Source organism: Lycorma delicatula, chromosome 12 (genome assembly GCF_047948215.1).
Source record: "Lycorma delicatula isolate Av1 chromosome 12, ASM4794821v1, whole genome shotgun sequence".
Classification (NCBI taxonomy): Eukaryota; Metazoa; Arthropoda; class Insecta; order Hemiptera; family Fulgoridae; genus Lycorma; species Lycorma delicatula.
The window spans coordinates 22,739,144-22,756,508 of NC_134466.1; positions in this window are offsets into that span (position 1 = coordinate 22,739,144).

The following is a 17,365-nucleotide window of genomic DNA, read 5'->3' on the forward strand; positions in this document are numbered from 1 at the left end:
CAAACGATGAAAATTAAATCAAATAAAAAGAAAAGTTTTGAAACGTTTAAACGGGAAAGGAGATTGGTTTCATTTCCCATGTTTGATGATTTTTTCTGTTATGCAAACAAAAAAAAAAATTACAGTACTGCAATCAACTTTCGTGATGTAGATAAGTGGACGTAATTTCTTGTACCGAGCGCTATCTGTGTACAGTATATATAATTAAATAAAATAATTATAATTCAACCCTACTAAGGGGATTTGTACGCGCGCGTGTGTGTGTGTGTGTGTGTGAGAGGATCTCACAGCTGAGGGTACCTACTTCATGGTCGAATATACGCCCGTCAAAAAATCATAATATTCTTTTTAAATGTTTATAAACAATAACAATAATTATAAAATGAATTAATACATTTTTCTACCGTAATTTATTTATTCGTAGCAGATCTTAAAACATAAATATATTCCATACAAATAAATCGATACTGAAAATCCATTTAGAATCGTATTTTTGATTTTCTTTTGCGTTGTAGTTAAAATGGTAAACAATAAAGATCAAAATTAGAAGAATTTTGAATCCAAAATTCTTTTAATTTTGAATCTTAAATATCCTTCTTAGCGATTTATTGATTTTGAAGCAATTTTTTTTGTTAGTGTATCAAGGGAATGTTAGTTTCGTATTACGATAACTTGTTTCGTAAATTGAATATAATACATAATTAATAAATTTATTTATATTTAATTTAAGCTATCAGCTCTCGTATTGAATAAATCTGTATATGGATTTTGATGAAATTATTGAGTGTACAATCTTTAAAAGATGACTGAACCGATTTAAACCAAATTTAATTGGAAAGATTTACTGCTATTTTTTTTCCTTTTCCTTGATCAATTTTCATCAATAAAAAAAAAAAAAAAAAACATTTTTACACAAGAGGAATTCAATTTTGGACGCATTCCGAGACGTCGCTCGCCAGGGCAACCTGTCCGGAGGGCCTAACTGCGGAGCTATGCCATAGGCACGCCCTGCAGCTAGTGGTTATCTAAATTATTACTAAGCGCGTTTTACACGTTATCTCTACGTTTACAATAAAATTAAAGCAAATGGACTTCAATATCGTTTTTTTTTCGAAAAGAATTTCTTTGAATTATATTTTTTATAACTTTGATTTAAGGCTGCCTTGCAAAATAATAAATAAAATCTGATAATTGGAATTCAACTTGTTATATATATATATATATATATATATATATATATATATATATACGATATGTTATTTATTTTTTGAGGTTGACTTAAAACATTTAAACAAAAATTGAAAAAGTGTAAATTGTCATGCATTCGTCATTTTTTTTAAAGGATTTCTCTTCTTTCTAAATTAGAATTTTTTTGTTGTAGATAAATATAGGCCTATAGCATTGGACGCCATCAAAGTTACATCAATATATTTTTTACTAAAGAGGTAAATAAAATATTTATTAAAATGGACGAATATAGAAAACTAAATAATATTTAAATTTTTACTGAATATTTAAATAGAAGCGACGCTAACAATAAATAAGTAAAAAAAAAACTTTTTTTGGATGTTTAGTTCATCTTTTAAGCTCTTTACATTTGAGGAAATGTTTTTCTATGCTGATTGCAATAATTCGGTATCGGTTCATTTTAAACTGAAATAAAGACGAATTATTTCGCTAGCCTTATCTTAAAAACTAAGCGTTTCAGAGCACACTTTTGTAGGAAATATTTCGAGTATATTAATATCTCAAATCAGCTTTTGAAATATTTTCCTTGTATTCTGGGATATATATATAAATAAATTTTTTTTTTTTTGGTTTGCGATTTATGCTAAACAGTAATTATTTTTTTAATAGTGATTACTAGAGTAAAATCAAATTTCTAAGTTTTTAAAATATTTTTTCATTTTCTTTTAAAGCACAGTATAATTATATTATTTTTGCTTTTACGTAATTTGTCGTTTCGATGGTGATACAGTATTTTAGGACGGAAGAGGTGGGGTGCATCGATTCTATACAACGAGAAATACCCTCTTGGTGGGGCGAAGTTTTAATGGAAGGGGTAATTCGTGCAACCTCCAACGCACTTTAATGAATTAGCGTTTGACTGCGAAACTAAAGATGAAAAAAATTCACCCTAGATGAATTTACTAACAGCTATTTTAAACTTAAAAGTTATATATATATATATATATTTTTTTTTTTTTTATAAAATATATTTTTTAATATTATACATTATATTCTAATTAATAAATTTTTTGTTGTGTTACATTTTTGTAATAAAACATTATTTTGGTTTAGATATATTTATAATTTAATTCTCCAAAACTATTAAACATAATAATGGGTACTAAAACTAAATTCATAAATACAAACATTCTGCCCTTCGCAGACGATATTGTAATTTTTGTAAGAAATATACACGACGATAAAATCAAAATTCCAAAACTAAGCGAATGATTAAGTAAAATTGGTCTTCAAATTTCTTATGAAAAAATCTGATGTGAATACCACATGATTTCCTTGTAACGCCTATTAAATTACATATATAATATTAAATTAAATACATATTCTTTTAAAATGAAAAGCACATACAATTTTATTTCATTAATAACTTTTGATATTTTTTCATATTTTTTTTTACAATCAGAGGTTAATAATTATTAATAAATCCAATATATTTAAATGAAAAAAAAGTTAAAAAAAAGGACCAGCAAGGTTTCGCGCGCGAAATTCAAATTCCCTAAACTTTTGGGTAACACCTATATATATATATATATAATCGAAGGCCGTCTTTTAAGTTTTTATAAAATCACTTTTGCATGCGTTCGAACCAATCCTTAAAACACATTTTCCACACTGCTGCTTGTACCGCAAAGATCATGGTTTTGGAAATATTCAACAGTTTCTTGAAGTGATGAAAATCGGTGTCCACGCATTTTTGTTTGATATTCGGGAACAATAAGAAATCGTTATGCGATAAATCAGATTAATACAAGCAATGAGACATTAATTCAATGTTTCTTTGTGTCAAATAATCAATCGTTTGACGTGCTATGTGAAAGCTGACTTTTTCATGATGAAGAATGATGCCACGTTTTCGGTTGGCTTTCCTGATTTCATTGATGAATAATGGCAAACAAATTCAGCATTAACTGTTCTTCGATCCTCTAAAGCAATGATTGGTATATCCAATATAACCGAAGAAAAAAGCCATCATTTTCTGGGAAGTGCTTCGTGAATGAACCATTTTTGTCAGTTCATCTCGGAACACCCAAACAGATGATTGTTGCTTAGTTTTCAGCTCGTACGAATATATCCAAGTTTCTTCTCCTGTTATGATGTTGTATACGGAATTTTCATTTTCTCGGTATAATTTTTTGAGCATTTCCTTACACCGATTGACACGAACCTGTTTTTGAGCTTCGGTCAAATTATCCTGAATCCATCGGGAACAGATTTTTTTCACAGTTACATGTTCACGTAAAATCGAATGTACTGGTACGCCTAAGGATGTGTCTATTTCACGGTAAGTCACATGCCGATTCTTTTAAATAATGATGCGCACAGCATTGATGTTTTTTGGAATAACACGAAACATCGCTGACGGAAACATGACCGTGACGAAATTCTGCACACCGATTTTAAATAGTCTTTTCTATCGGTGATTTGTTACCAAAAGTTGAACGAAGCGATTTGAGGCGTTGTTGTTGAGTTAGGCCCTTTCTAAAATCGTAAAAAAATCATCCGACGTAAATCTCAAGTGAAATTTCAGTGTTTTTATAAAACTTTTTTTAACGGTCACTGAAAATAAACTACTCAGCCGATTTATGAGCAGCTGCCTCTGTTGAAACAATAAAAAAGGTAAAATTTTATAACAATAGTTCCATGTAGTGAACGTTGGTAAATCTTAAAAGCCAATTTCCGCATATATATATATATTTTAATATTGATTATTTTTTTCTAAAAATACTTTCTTAATATATACAAAAAAAGTAAAAAAAGAGAGCGGATTTGTTTTTTCTAAAACATCTTAATATTTTTCGTTAAGAGGATATAGTCTATCCGTAAATATTTTTAGTGACAATATACAAATGCTTTTAATTATGTAATCTGATAACTGTGTTAATATTCTATTATTTCCATTAAAATAGGCTTAATTATTAATGCGTAATTCCGTACAAACGGTAAAAAAAATTACGAACCAAGATAATTACAAGGTAAGATAAGAATCGACTTTTATTTTTGTATGAAAATTTAAATTTTTTTTAATATTAATTAAAATGAAGCGTTGCGGGAATATATATATTTTTTTAAAAAGAAAACAATATTAACAATGTTGTAAACACTGTTTTCAAGGACATCAGACACCAATGACCGATAATAATAAAAATGATACTTCTGTTATAATCCCATGCGATTGAGTAAAAGGAAATATTGATGAGAGATGCATAGAAAGAAGTTTTTTTTTTGTCTTTAGTCATTGATGCAGCTCTCCAAGATTCCCTATCTACTGCTAGTCGTTTCATTTCGGTATACCCCCTACATCCTATACCCCTAACAATTTGTTTTACATATTCCAAACATGGCCTGCCTACACAATTTTTCCCTTTACCTGTCCCTCCAATATTAAAGCGACTATTCCAGGATGCCTTAGTATGTGGCCTATAAGTCTGTCTTTTCTTTTAGCTATATTTTTCCAAATGCTTCTTTCCTCATCTAATTGCGGCAACACCTTTTCATTTGTCACTTAATCCACCCGTCTGATTTCAATATTCTCCAATAGCACCGCATTTAAAAAGTTTCTAATCTTTTCTTCTCAAATACTCTGATCGTCCAAGTTTCACTTCCATATAAAGCGACACTCCAAACATATACTTTCAAAAATCTTTTCCGGACATATAAATTAATTTTTGATGTAAACAAATTATATTTATGACTAAAGGCTCGTTTCGCCTGTGCTATTCGGCATTTTATATCGCTCTTGCTTCGTCCATCTTTAGTAATTCTACTTCCCAAATAACAAAATTCTTTTACCTCCATAATCTTTTCTCCTCCTATTTTCACATTCAGTGGTCCATCTTCGTTATTTCTACTATATTTCATTACTTTCGTTTTGTCATGTTTATTTTCACCGGTAGTTCTTGCGTAGGAATTCATCCGTGCCGTTCATTGTTTCTTCTAAATCCTTTTTACTCTCGGCTAGAATTACTATATCATCGGCAAATCGTAGCATCTTTATCTTTTCACCTTGTACTGTTACTCCGAATCTAAATTGTTCTTTAACAAACATTAACTGCTAGTTCCATGTAAAGATTAAAAAGTAACTGAGATAGGGAACATCCATGTCAGACTCCCTTTCTTATTACGGCTTCTTTCTTATGTTCTTCGATTATTACTGTTGCTGTTTGGTTCCTGTAAATGTTAGCAATCGTTCTTCTATCTCTGTATTTGAAATCTAATTTTTTTTAAAATGCTGAACATTTTATTCCAGTCTAGGTTATCGAATGCCTTTTCTAGGTCTATAAATGCCAAGTATGTCGGTTTGTTTTTCTTTAATCTTTCTTCTACTAATAATCTGATAAAGGGGTAAAAAAAAAAGCTCCTTTCATCCTGCTATCAACTAGGATAAATTAATAGAAATATTAAAAAGACACAAAGTAAATAGAAAGATTAAAAAACAATATATTCTTATACTAAGAAATTTGATTATGATTAAATGAGCGAGCGGTTTAACCCAAAAAGAGGAGTAACTCAAGGTTTTTGCTTAACCCCTAGCTAATTTCTTTTTTTTGGATGATTAATTCATTATATAAGCTTGAAAAGCTTGTGCACGGAAATTATAAAATAGAAAGTTTGTAGCGTATGAAAAATACCATGTCTGAACGGGGTATTCGAACCCGCGAATCTCGGATAAAAGGCTGAGACGCTACCACTCCGCCAAGTAAATCGGCGTAAAAATTGCTCTGGAAGTTGATGAAGCAATTACCCAAGATGAAATGAAAATAAATTGTATAAGATTTGGAGATTGTAAGATTCTTTTAAGAAAGGAAGTACAGGTTGTTCAACAGATGATTTCAAAATTAGAAGATATTATTACAGAATATATTGAATTGGGAAAGAACAAAATTGATGTGGGTATAAGAAAATAGGCTGATGAATTTCTACAAAAAACTGAAGAATTGAGCAAGTAAACAGGAACTTACATTTCGATACCATATTAATAGAACATTGCAAGAATTAATTAAAAAAGCCTATAACAAAATTGTAATATAGGGTGTCCAATTTTAAATGCCCTATTTTTATTTAACTTTATCACCCAAAATTTACACATATCGATATGAATAAAAAATTAAATTAAAGCCTGTCTTATCAAGTTATAACAAAAGATCACATCACCTCCACATGTTCCCTACGAGTTACGAAATAATATCCAGCTGATAGGCGATTTCTTATCATGTTTGTTGAGGCATTTGTGGTGTGATGGTTGAAATGGCGTTCCGAATCCTCTCACCCATCTCCTGGATGTTTGCTCCTTTTGTCGTATACACCCTATCGTTCATATAATCCCAGAAGAAGAAGAAGAAGAAGAAGAAGAAGAAGTCCAGAAGGGTTATATCTGGCGATCTGAGCGGCCAGGGAATTGAACCATCTCTTCCAGTTCACCTACCAGGAATCTTGACATGTATCTCTTAAAATTTCCGCGGTTATTAAATTGTGGCTTGTAGGAAAGAGCGCTAACTGCTAGCTCTCTCTTTGTTTCTTTCGTAAATACAACATGGCCTTTCACTGAGTGACCTTTGAACATGCTATTTTGTAAATATTATTTTTGTTGTCTATTTATTATATATAATGTAATAGAACAAAATTTTTAAAAATACAAAAAGGAATAGCTTCTAATCAACCAGTGATTTCGGTATCTTATAAATTTTTTTAAAAATATTGATAATACAATAAAATTATTTTTGACTTTGGCTGAACCTTCCAAAATCAATAACTCTTAATGTGTTTTTTTATTCTACTCTTTAATTTATTAACTAAACTTAGTTGTAAATGTAACGATTTAGAAAAGCTGACAAACATAGTTGTAGGATTTTCACGTGGCTATAATATTTTTTTCGTTTATTTAAATCAATTATTCTAACTAAAGCGCGCGCGCTTACCGTATTCAATTCGAGTGGGTGTGACGGTACTAGCGGTGACGATCGAAACTAACTAAAGTAATATAATTTTACAACTTACATAAAACAAATTTCGCTTCTACGGTCGCCAAACCGGTGTAGCCACGAGACTTAACGCACCAGGAACCGAGTCGATCGGGCGATCGAGTACGAGACCCAGCCAGACCGAGTTACTTTTTTACACTTTAAACATTATTAATTTATTTAATTCTACCGCTCACCTGTGATGTCACAACATAGCGGACGACTACAACACCATTTTTTTTTGGGGTGGAGGTGTGATTTTGTAAAACTAGTTTTGCAAATATTAAACCCACCCGGTTGGTCTAGTGGTTAAAATATGACCTTAATTATGCGAAATCTCGAGATACTGAGGGTGACCTTGAACTACAGCGTCATCCCCTTGACCTTTTAAGTTAAAAAAATTAATGGCATCAATTCCCCATATATAGAAGTAATCTCACCAAATTTGTTCGAAATCGGTGCAGTAGTTTTGGAGATATAAACCCACCGGGTTGGTCTAGTGGTGAACGCGTCTTCCAAAATCAGCTGATTTGGAAGTCGAGAGTTCCAGCGTTCAAGTCCTAGTAAAGCCAGCTATTTTTACACGGATTTGAATACTAGATCGTGGATACCGGTGTTCTTTGGTGGTTGGGTTTTCAATTAACCCCACATCTCAGGAACGGTCGAACTGAGAATGTACAAGACTACACTTCATTTACACTCATAAATATCATCCTCATTCATCCTCTGAAGTATTATCTAAACGGTAGTTACCGGAGGCTAAACAGGAAAAAGAAAGGAAAGATATTTCTTCCAAGACCCACCGGATTGGTCTAGTGGTGAACGCGTCTTCCCAAATCAGCTGACTTGAAAGTCGAGAGTTCCGGCGTTCAAATCTTAGTAAGGTCAATTATTTTTACACGGATTTGGATACTAGATCGTGGATATCCCGGTGTTCTTTGGTGGTTGGGTTTCAATTAACCACACATCTCAGAAATGGTCGAACTCAGACTGTACAAGACTACACTTCATTTACACTCATACATATCATCCTCTGAAGTATTATCTAAACGGTAATTACTGGAGGCTAAACAGGAAAAAGAAAGAAAACAGAAAGTTTTGCAAATATTGTTATTTTTTAATCGTTAACAAATCTGCCTAAAAATATGTGATTTTAATAAGGTACAATCTCGAGATACTGAGGGTGACCTGGCACTACAGCGTCATCCCCTTAACCTTTAAACTTAAAAAAATTAATGTCATCAATGCCCGATATACAGAGTGATTTTTTAGTCCTGTTACCCAATTGTTAATGTCTGGTAATTTTTTTATAAGAAAGGGAAATTTTGTTTTGTGACACGAAGTTGGTAGCGCTACTCAACCCTGTATAGATACGGCTGTGTGAGTTGATTCTCCTTGAACTGTGTAAACTTTTGTGCCGTTTCCGGTCGTGTTACGAACCGAATGTCTTTTACCATAGAAAAACGAGTTTTCATTCTCGACAATATTTTGCTACGAAATCGTACGCGAGTGTAAAAGAATCGTTTCAAATTAAATTTTTTGGTGTTCCTCCGCCAGAAAAAATTTCAATTTCTAGGCTAGCAAACCGATTTCGAGAGACAGGTAGTGTTTGCGACAAAAAACGTAGCGGTCCACCGACTCGCTTGACAGATCACGTTTTAGAGAATGTGAAAACAAGATCGCTGAATTCTCCGAAGAGTTTACGAAAACTTTCCACGCAAGTCGGTTTGTCATATTCGAGTGTTCAGAAAGCCGCTAAAAAATTGAAATCGTATCCGTATCGCGTACGATTAGTCCAAGAGCTTCAGCCTCCAGATTTAAACAAGTGATTGCATATTGCCGTCGGTTTAGGTCTCTCGTAAACGATAACGGAATCAAATTTTTAAACACGGTGTTCTTTAGCGATGAAGCTTGGATCCATCCGATGGTTATGCGAACAGTCAAAACTGTCAAATTTGGGCGATTGAAAATCCTAACGCTTTACAAGACAAATCATCATGAAAAAATTGGTGTATCGTGCGTGATATCTCGTCATCGTATAGTCGGACCCGTATTCTTCGAACAGACAGTGAGTGGTGAAGTATACAGGAATATTGTGCGCCAATTTGTGTCCCTCCTGGAACCTCAAGAACGATATTGCTGGTTTCAGAGAGACCGTGCTACGTGCCACACGTCTCAAGAAACCGTGGATTTTCTGTAAGAGTTCTTTGATAATCGAATAATAAGCAAGGGCTTATGGCCTCCAAGGTCCCCAGACCTCACATCTCCTACTTTTTGTGGGGCTATATTAAGTCCGAGGCCTTCAAAAACAGTCCTCACACTATTGATGAACTTAAAGTCAATATTACACACTTAATCGCGAATATTTCCAATGTAACTCTTAATATTCTAATATGCTGAAAAGAGTCCGTGCGTGCGTGTATCACCGCAAGGGGTGGGCATTTTGAGCATATTCTTTAACAATTATGTAAGTAATAGCTTTTTATTAAATCTCTTTTGTACGTAACAAATACTTCTTTTATTCCACCTAAATTTACCTTTTTTAAATTACATTTAAAATCGGGTAACAGGACTTAAAAATCACTCTGTAGAAGTAACATGATCAAGTTTGATCGAAATTGGTCCAGTAGTTTTGGAAATATAAGGCGATTTAGTGGGCAACCGAACACACACACACACACACACACACACACACACACACACACACACACACACACACACACACACACACACACACACACACACACACACACACACACACACACACACACAGGTACATACAAACATTAACATCCGGAAAATTTCCATCCGGTTTTTTGGGTTCCTTATATGTCAAAACCTCAAGATCCGGTGAAAACCGCAAATGCCCAAATCGGTCCGATTACTTTCCCTTCTACAGCTAGGAAATTTTTTGTTTTAGAATGATGTGGTGAAAGGAATTTTTTCACAGCTATCAAGTCTTCTATCTCTTCTAAGATTATCTTTCATTTCCTGTTTGTCAACTAGCAGTTACACGTTAGATACTCATCTAAAGCTTTTTTCTGAGATCGTTCGGTTACTACACTAAAATTACGTGACTTTTGTAATACAGAGTTAAATATTGAATTTTATGTTAATTTTTGATAATTTTCTTTTTAGACTTCTTAAAAAAAAATTACGCCAAAAAAAAGTGAATATAATGTAACTCCTCTTCGATGATAATCAGTTAGTTTTCTCCGATGGTTTTGGATACAGTACTTATGAGTTTACTCATGCAATAAGATTTAACGGAATTCTGAAAGAATAAAATTTTCTATTACATCTATGAACTCGATTTCATACGCGAAATACCAAATAAATTTCATTCTGCTTTCAAAGTTTTACTTTCAAGTAATATTTAGCAATCCTTTACAGAATATAATTTAATGTTCGAAGCAAAATAATACTGCATGTAAAATGATTATGTAATAGGTCAGTATAGTTATTAGAATAAATTAGTATTGTTATCTGCATAATATTTAGTTCTAAACATTTCTTCAAAGTTCAGAAAATCCAATGGTAAAAAATATTCACATCTTCCCATGATTATTGACTTATAAACAAATACAGATACTTAGTTTTGCATATTTATATATTATATTTCTTCATTGACTTGCAGATTTATAACGTAAAATGTTAATAAAGTGTGGAAACTTTTCAACCTTTAAACAAAAAAAAAATGAAGTTTAACAAAAGCTCTTACCTCGAAATGATCCATTCTTTATATAAAACTACAACTTGTAGGGTATTTTGTAGATCACTTTTGAAAAATATTAAATTCCCGTCATTTTGTTAGGGCTGTCATAGTCTGAAGTTTATTTACGTCAAAAATTTGTTTTCTTTAAAATAATATGAAAAAGTTAGTATACTCTTTTAATGAAAAAAGGTAGGGTCTTTTCCGTTATAATTTTTGAGTTACTTTCCTCATGGGGAGATATATATATATATATACAGAGTGTTCCACGAAAAAATGGAAAAAATATCAGTACGTACTGGTGAAAATAAAGAAAAAAAATCATATAAACATAGACTTGGAGTGTTACGTTACGTTTCACGTTTTGCGAAAAGCTTGTTTTCAAGTTACGGCTAAGATTTCGCCCGGATTTCAGTTGTTCTAATAAACAGAAGCCCTACTGAAGCATTTCTTAACCTTTCAGTATTTGCGACCCAATTTTAAATCATAATTTTCATCGTTTTTCCTTCATACAGTAACAATGTATAAAATAATAATATATTTTAAGTATTGTGACGCTAAAGATACATCACGGCCTTTTTAAATACCTTAAAAATGACCAAGAATAAGTAAATTTATTGATAATTGGTAACACCGATCCGCTGCGTTGACAAAACTAGAGTCGATGCCTCTCTTTTGTTCTGTCTTACGTCCATCATATCGGACGTTATCGGGGCTTAGCGAGAAGTTCCGATTTATCTCGAACATTCTGAAACATCTACGCAAACGTGTTTAAATTCTGCACCTCATTCGATTCCAGCCAGTCTCAGTCAATTTGATTGTTAATTGCAATTCACGGCAGTAGATTTATACAGAATCATGGATGAATTTTTAAGCGGGCGTAAGCGAGAATTAGACGATAGTGAAGCATCAAGTTACAGACGAGCGTGGTTCGAAAATAAAATCAAGAAAATATTTTCAAAAATATTTCAATTTACCAGTACTGAAGTAAACGATGAAAGGCCTCTGTGTATCATTTACTAAAACGTTTTGACAGCAGACAGGATGAAACCTAATAAACTTAAAGGGCATTTGAAAAGATTCATAGCGAGTACGTTAACAAACCCCCGAGAATTCTTCGAATTAAAATTAAATCTTATGAAAAGCAAAAATCATTTTAAAAAAAATTTATCTGTGAAGGAAAAAGCTTTGCTTGCCTCTTACAAAGTTTCATATAAAATAACCAGATGTAAAAAGCCTCACACCGTTGGTGAAGAGTTTATTTTGTCAACTGCAATTAAGATCGTAGAAACTATGTTTGGAGATAACTTTTCCAAACAATTGTAGACCATACCTCTATTAGATGATACTGTTGCCCGTCGAATCGGTGAAACGAAGGTTATTTTTTTCAAGGTCCGATCGGTCGCGAAATAAAAACCCGCGAAAAAATCGGATGAACCTTTGCGCATATGTGTGCGCAGCGTCTCTTTCTTTTTCCTGTTTAGCCTCTGGTAACTACCGTTTAGATAATTCTTCAGAGGATGAATGAGGATGATATGTATGAGTGTAAATGAAGTGTAGTCTTGTACATTCTCAGTTCGACCGTTCCTGAGATGTGTGGTTAATTGAAACCCAACCACCAAAGAACACCGGTATCCACGATCTAGCATTCAAATCCATGTAAAAATAACTGACTTTACTAGGACTTGAACGCTGCAACTCTCGGCTTCCAAATCAGCTGATTTGGGAAGACGCGTTCACCACTAGACCAACCCGGTGGGTTTGCGCAGCGTCTCTAGTATGGCCTTCAATCACGCCGCGTCACTTCGTTTAGTTCTGAACACGCAGCTAGCGCGTAAAAATTTCTACAACAATAGCATCTCCCGCCAAGTGTGAAGTGCGTGCGGTAATTCGATTTCTTCAGGCTGAAGGGTGTAATGCGGCTGAAATTCATCAACTTATAAGTAATGTGTACGATGAAACTTCAGTGAGTAACAGCAAAGTGCGATAATGGTTCAGGAACTTTAGAGCAGGACGTACAGATGTACATGATGCAGGCGGTCAGGGAAGGAAGCGAGTGTCAACCGATGATCTCGTTGAGCGAGTGGATGAGGCGATTCGAGAAAATCGTCGGTTCACAATTTCCATATCGAGCGATTCGTTTCCTGAAATTTCAAGGTCAGCTCTCTACACCGTTGTGAGTGAGAGAGACTTCAGTACCGCAAACTGTGTGCGAGATGGATTCCCAAGATGCTGTCCGACCATCACAAAACAATGAGAATGGACGACTCCCTTACGTTTCTCCAGCGCTACCGCAATCAAGGAGAAGATTTTTTTAAACAAAATTGTCACAGGGGACGAGACATGGCTCCATTTCGAAACTGAAGAAACAAAAGAACAATCCAAACAGCGGGTGCGTTCTCATTCTCCCAGTAAACCGAAGAAGTTCAAGCGAACCTTCTCCAACAGAAAGCGTATGGCTACTGTGTTTTGGGACCGGAATGGAGTTCTCTTGGTGTAATTCATGGAACGTGGCACGACCATCACTGCAGTCTCATACTGCGTGACTCTTCAACGTCTACGAAGGGCGATTCAGAATAAGCGGAGAGGAATATTGTCATCAGGCATTGTCGTTCTCCATGACAATGCTCGGTCACACACTGCAGCTGTAACAAAGTAGCTCCTGCAGCGTTTTCGTCGGGAAGTGTTTGATCACCCACCATACAGCCCGGATTTGGCTCCATCCGATTTTCAACTCTTTGCTCGCGTGAAACGGTGGCTAGGAGGACAACATTTTGGCAAAGACATCGAGCTGCAGACCGCGTAGAAACACGGCTGAAAACACAGGCGGCTCCGTTCTATAACGAGGGTATTGGAAAGTTGGTACCGCGCTACGACAAATGTCTAAATCGGAGTGGCGACTATGTAGAGAAATAGCGTAACTATGTAAGTACTTGTTACAAATAAAAAATTTCTTATTTCCATTGTGGTTTTAATTTCGTGACCGATCGGATCTTGAAAAAAAATAACCCTCATAGTTGAAGATGTACAGCATCAGCTTTTCCAGAAGTTGAACGAATTGTTTTCAATTCAGCTTGTTGAGGCAACAGATAGCAATAATTATGCTCATTTCATTGCCTATGTTCGATTTTGCGATGGTATGTCAGCAGCAGTAAAACATCCACTTTTCTGTAAACCAATACAGCTCAAAGCAACAGCAGTCGCATTATTTGCTATCTTAAATTATTTTATAAACGAGGCAAATATAGAGTGAAAAAAATTGCTTCGGAATATGTACCGATGGTGCTCGTTCAATGTCTGGAAGATTCCAATGTATGCAAGCACTTATGAAACAAAAATCTCTACAGTGTGTCTAGACGCATTGCATGATCCACAGAGAAGTTCTGGCTTCCAAACAAAAGAGTCCTGATCTGAAGGTACACTTGTAACGGTAGTAAATTATATAAAAGTGACACCCTTAAAATCAAGAATCTTTTTTACACTTTGTAAAGACATCGGTGCATTATATTCAGCGTTACCATTTTTTTGCAAGGCAAGATATCACTTGTGAATTTTTTGCAACGTGATTATGAATTAAGAGATCGCCATTTTTTTAGTAGTGGAAAACCGGAAGCCGAGAAGTTTCGAGGTGGTTTATTCATGATAGAATCGAGCTGCTTGGTCGTCATATTCGAGATATTAAATACCTTGAATCTTTAACTCCAAGGAGAAAATACACATATGTTGAATACGATTGATAAAGTTAATTCTTTCTGAAGAAAATTGGAATTGTGGAGCAGAAATTTATAGCAAAAAAAAATCTAGAAACGTTTGCAAATTTGTTGAAATTTACAAGGCTGAAGAAAAATATGTGAAAGTTGTTTTTGTAACCGTTGAAAATCATTTAGTCTAACCGACAAAGAATTTAAAAAAGTATTTTCTTGCTGACGACAACTTGGAAGAAAGTTACGAGCGGATTAGGGATCCATTTCAAATACTCCCGAAGGGCTCTCAACTGCTGAAGAAGAGATCTTCGTAGACTTCACTTCATCAGTGGTGAAATCAAAAGAGAATTTGTTTGCAGTACAATAGATTTGTAAAATGACTAACAAATGCGGAAGATTTAGTAACAAAATTTGGAGAAAATTTAATTAATTATTTAGTATAATTATTTTCGAGAAAGTTAATGTAAATACAGCTAATAAAAAGTAAATAAAATGCTAGACTGTGGATACAGGTGTTCTTTTGTGGTTGGGTTTCAATTAACTACATGTCTCAGGTGTAGTCGATCGGAGTCAATTTCAGACTACATGTTTACCGGTAAATTTACACTTACACTGCACTACGTATATATATATATATTTACTTACATAGAATAGTTACATTTATCAAAGTTAAAATCGAATCAATTTAATTTCAATTAGTTATTTTCATCAACTTTTTGAAGAAAAGTACATTTTTTACGTACAATTTTCTTTTAAAATAACTTCAACTTTTTCACATGAATCACTTTTAAATAAATACAATACTTTTCTTAGTTAGGGTTCATTTTTAGTCGGCTATCCTTTGTTATAAATTTTCAACTTAAATTTTGTAACTGAAAACTTTGGGACTCAATTTAAACGCTTTTATAGTTTTACATTTAATTTAAATAACTTAATTTGAAAAATTGATGGATTAGAGAACGGGATTGGGCTGTCTACATTCGGTCGCTTTCCAATCTTGACTGTCTTTCGTCTTCAGTCTCTGCCGCACGAACAGTTTTCATCATACGTGCTTTTTTTGTATTTCTCCCGATTGAAGAATGTCTTTTAGGCACAGTATGATGTTTTGAAAAAAGATTACAGAATTTAAAAGATTGCCGTTAGATACTTTACACGCTTTAAATTAGTAACACACACGTGATAAACAAAAGCGGCTATTTATTTATGTTTTTATACAGCTGTAAAAAATTATAAATGAATGAATCGTAAAAATTACATATGCATGTGCGCTAAATCGATTGAAACTTAGGAATAACTGTACGTTAAAACTTCAGCCCTTTTCAAAATTAATCGGTTCAAAAAAATGTTAGCTAAAAATTAAATTTTTCTTGAAAATCAGTCATTTTGAAAATTAAATAAGCTTTAAGGAAGAAATAAAGCGTTTTAAATTTTGTTGTAAAATTTCATTATGTCGGAGGTCCAAAAAAATTAGCCTATGTTCACCGCAGGGCTTCAAAGTGTAGGTGTGCAAAATTTTAGACAAATCTGTCCGGTAGATCTCGAGTTAAGTTGGAACAGACAGACAAACAAACATTGATCTATATATATATATATATATATATAGTCTGTACATAAAATTTATGACTAAAAAATCTTCAAAACTACTAAATAAATTTAAAAATACAATAAAATTTAAATATACAGTAGTAATGTATTTCAAGTTTGCATGTGAAAATTTGATGAAGATTGATTGAGTCGTTTTTAAGTTACGGTCAGTTTAAGGTCGATAAAATTTGAGCGGGGTAAGTCAGAAATGTGGTTAGTTATGATGCTACAAGTTGGAACGTAGACGCTTCTTTATGTGCGGTATTTATTGTTAGAAATGTTGTTCGGCATATTCAACTAGCGTTTACCTACTTTGTGGGTCATGGTGACTACTGGGTAGGCGTTTGAACGGGGCAAAAGGAAACAAAATAAAATAACGAAAAGTCAGTCTTCTTGCGCAACAGTTTTTTAAAATCTTAACTGTTTTAGATCTTCCCTCATTCAGTACGTTATGAAAAATGTTGAAGGCAATCTCGTTCATAAGGTGCTTTTTGAGGGAAATATCGATTGAAGAAAAAATAAACAAAATCTAACTCGAAATAAGAAATTTTTAATACTGATAGAATGATATCTAGATACATTTTTTTTGTTATACTATCTTATGATAATTTAAATATTATTTCGTTGAATTTATTTTTTCAATTTTATCCGACAAATAAAACGAAAGTTCATTAATTTAACCTCATAGGCCAAAAATACAGTGGAGATTCGGTATTTATTGTTATAAATAACAATTTTTTTAATTTAAGCAACTATAGGATAACCGACCAGTTAGAGTTAATAATGAAAAATGAATTTTTTAGTTTATGAAAAATATCAAACCTGATCGGGATTCAAATTCAAAATCTTCCGGATGAAAGGCTGATCAAAGTGATAGCTGCAGAAACTCAGCAAATATGTTCCTGAAATATAGTCTTTTAGATGAAAAGAAATCAAACTATTCTACACCGCCATTTAAAAAAGTAATATGTATTAATAACAAAATTTTAATTATGGAAAAAAAACAATTTTATTTCTTGTACCATAATGAACAGTTAAAAATTTATTTTAAACTGTATTTTTACAGTATAATTGAACAATTCCTTGTATTCATACAAATTGATAAACCGCCTGCCTATCTGGATATTGCAATTTTTAGTCGGAAAATTATAATAAAAGTT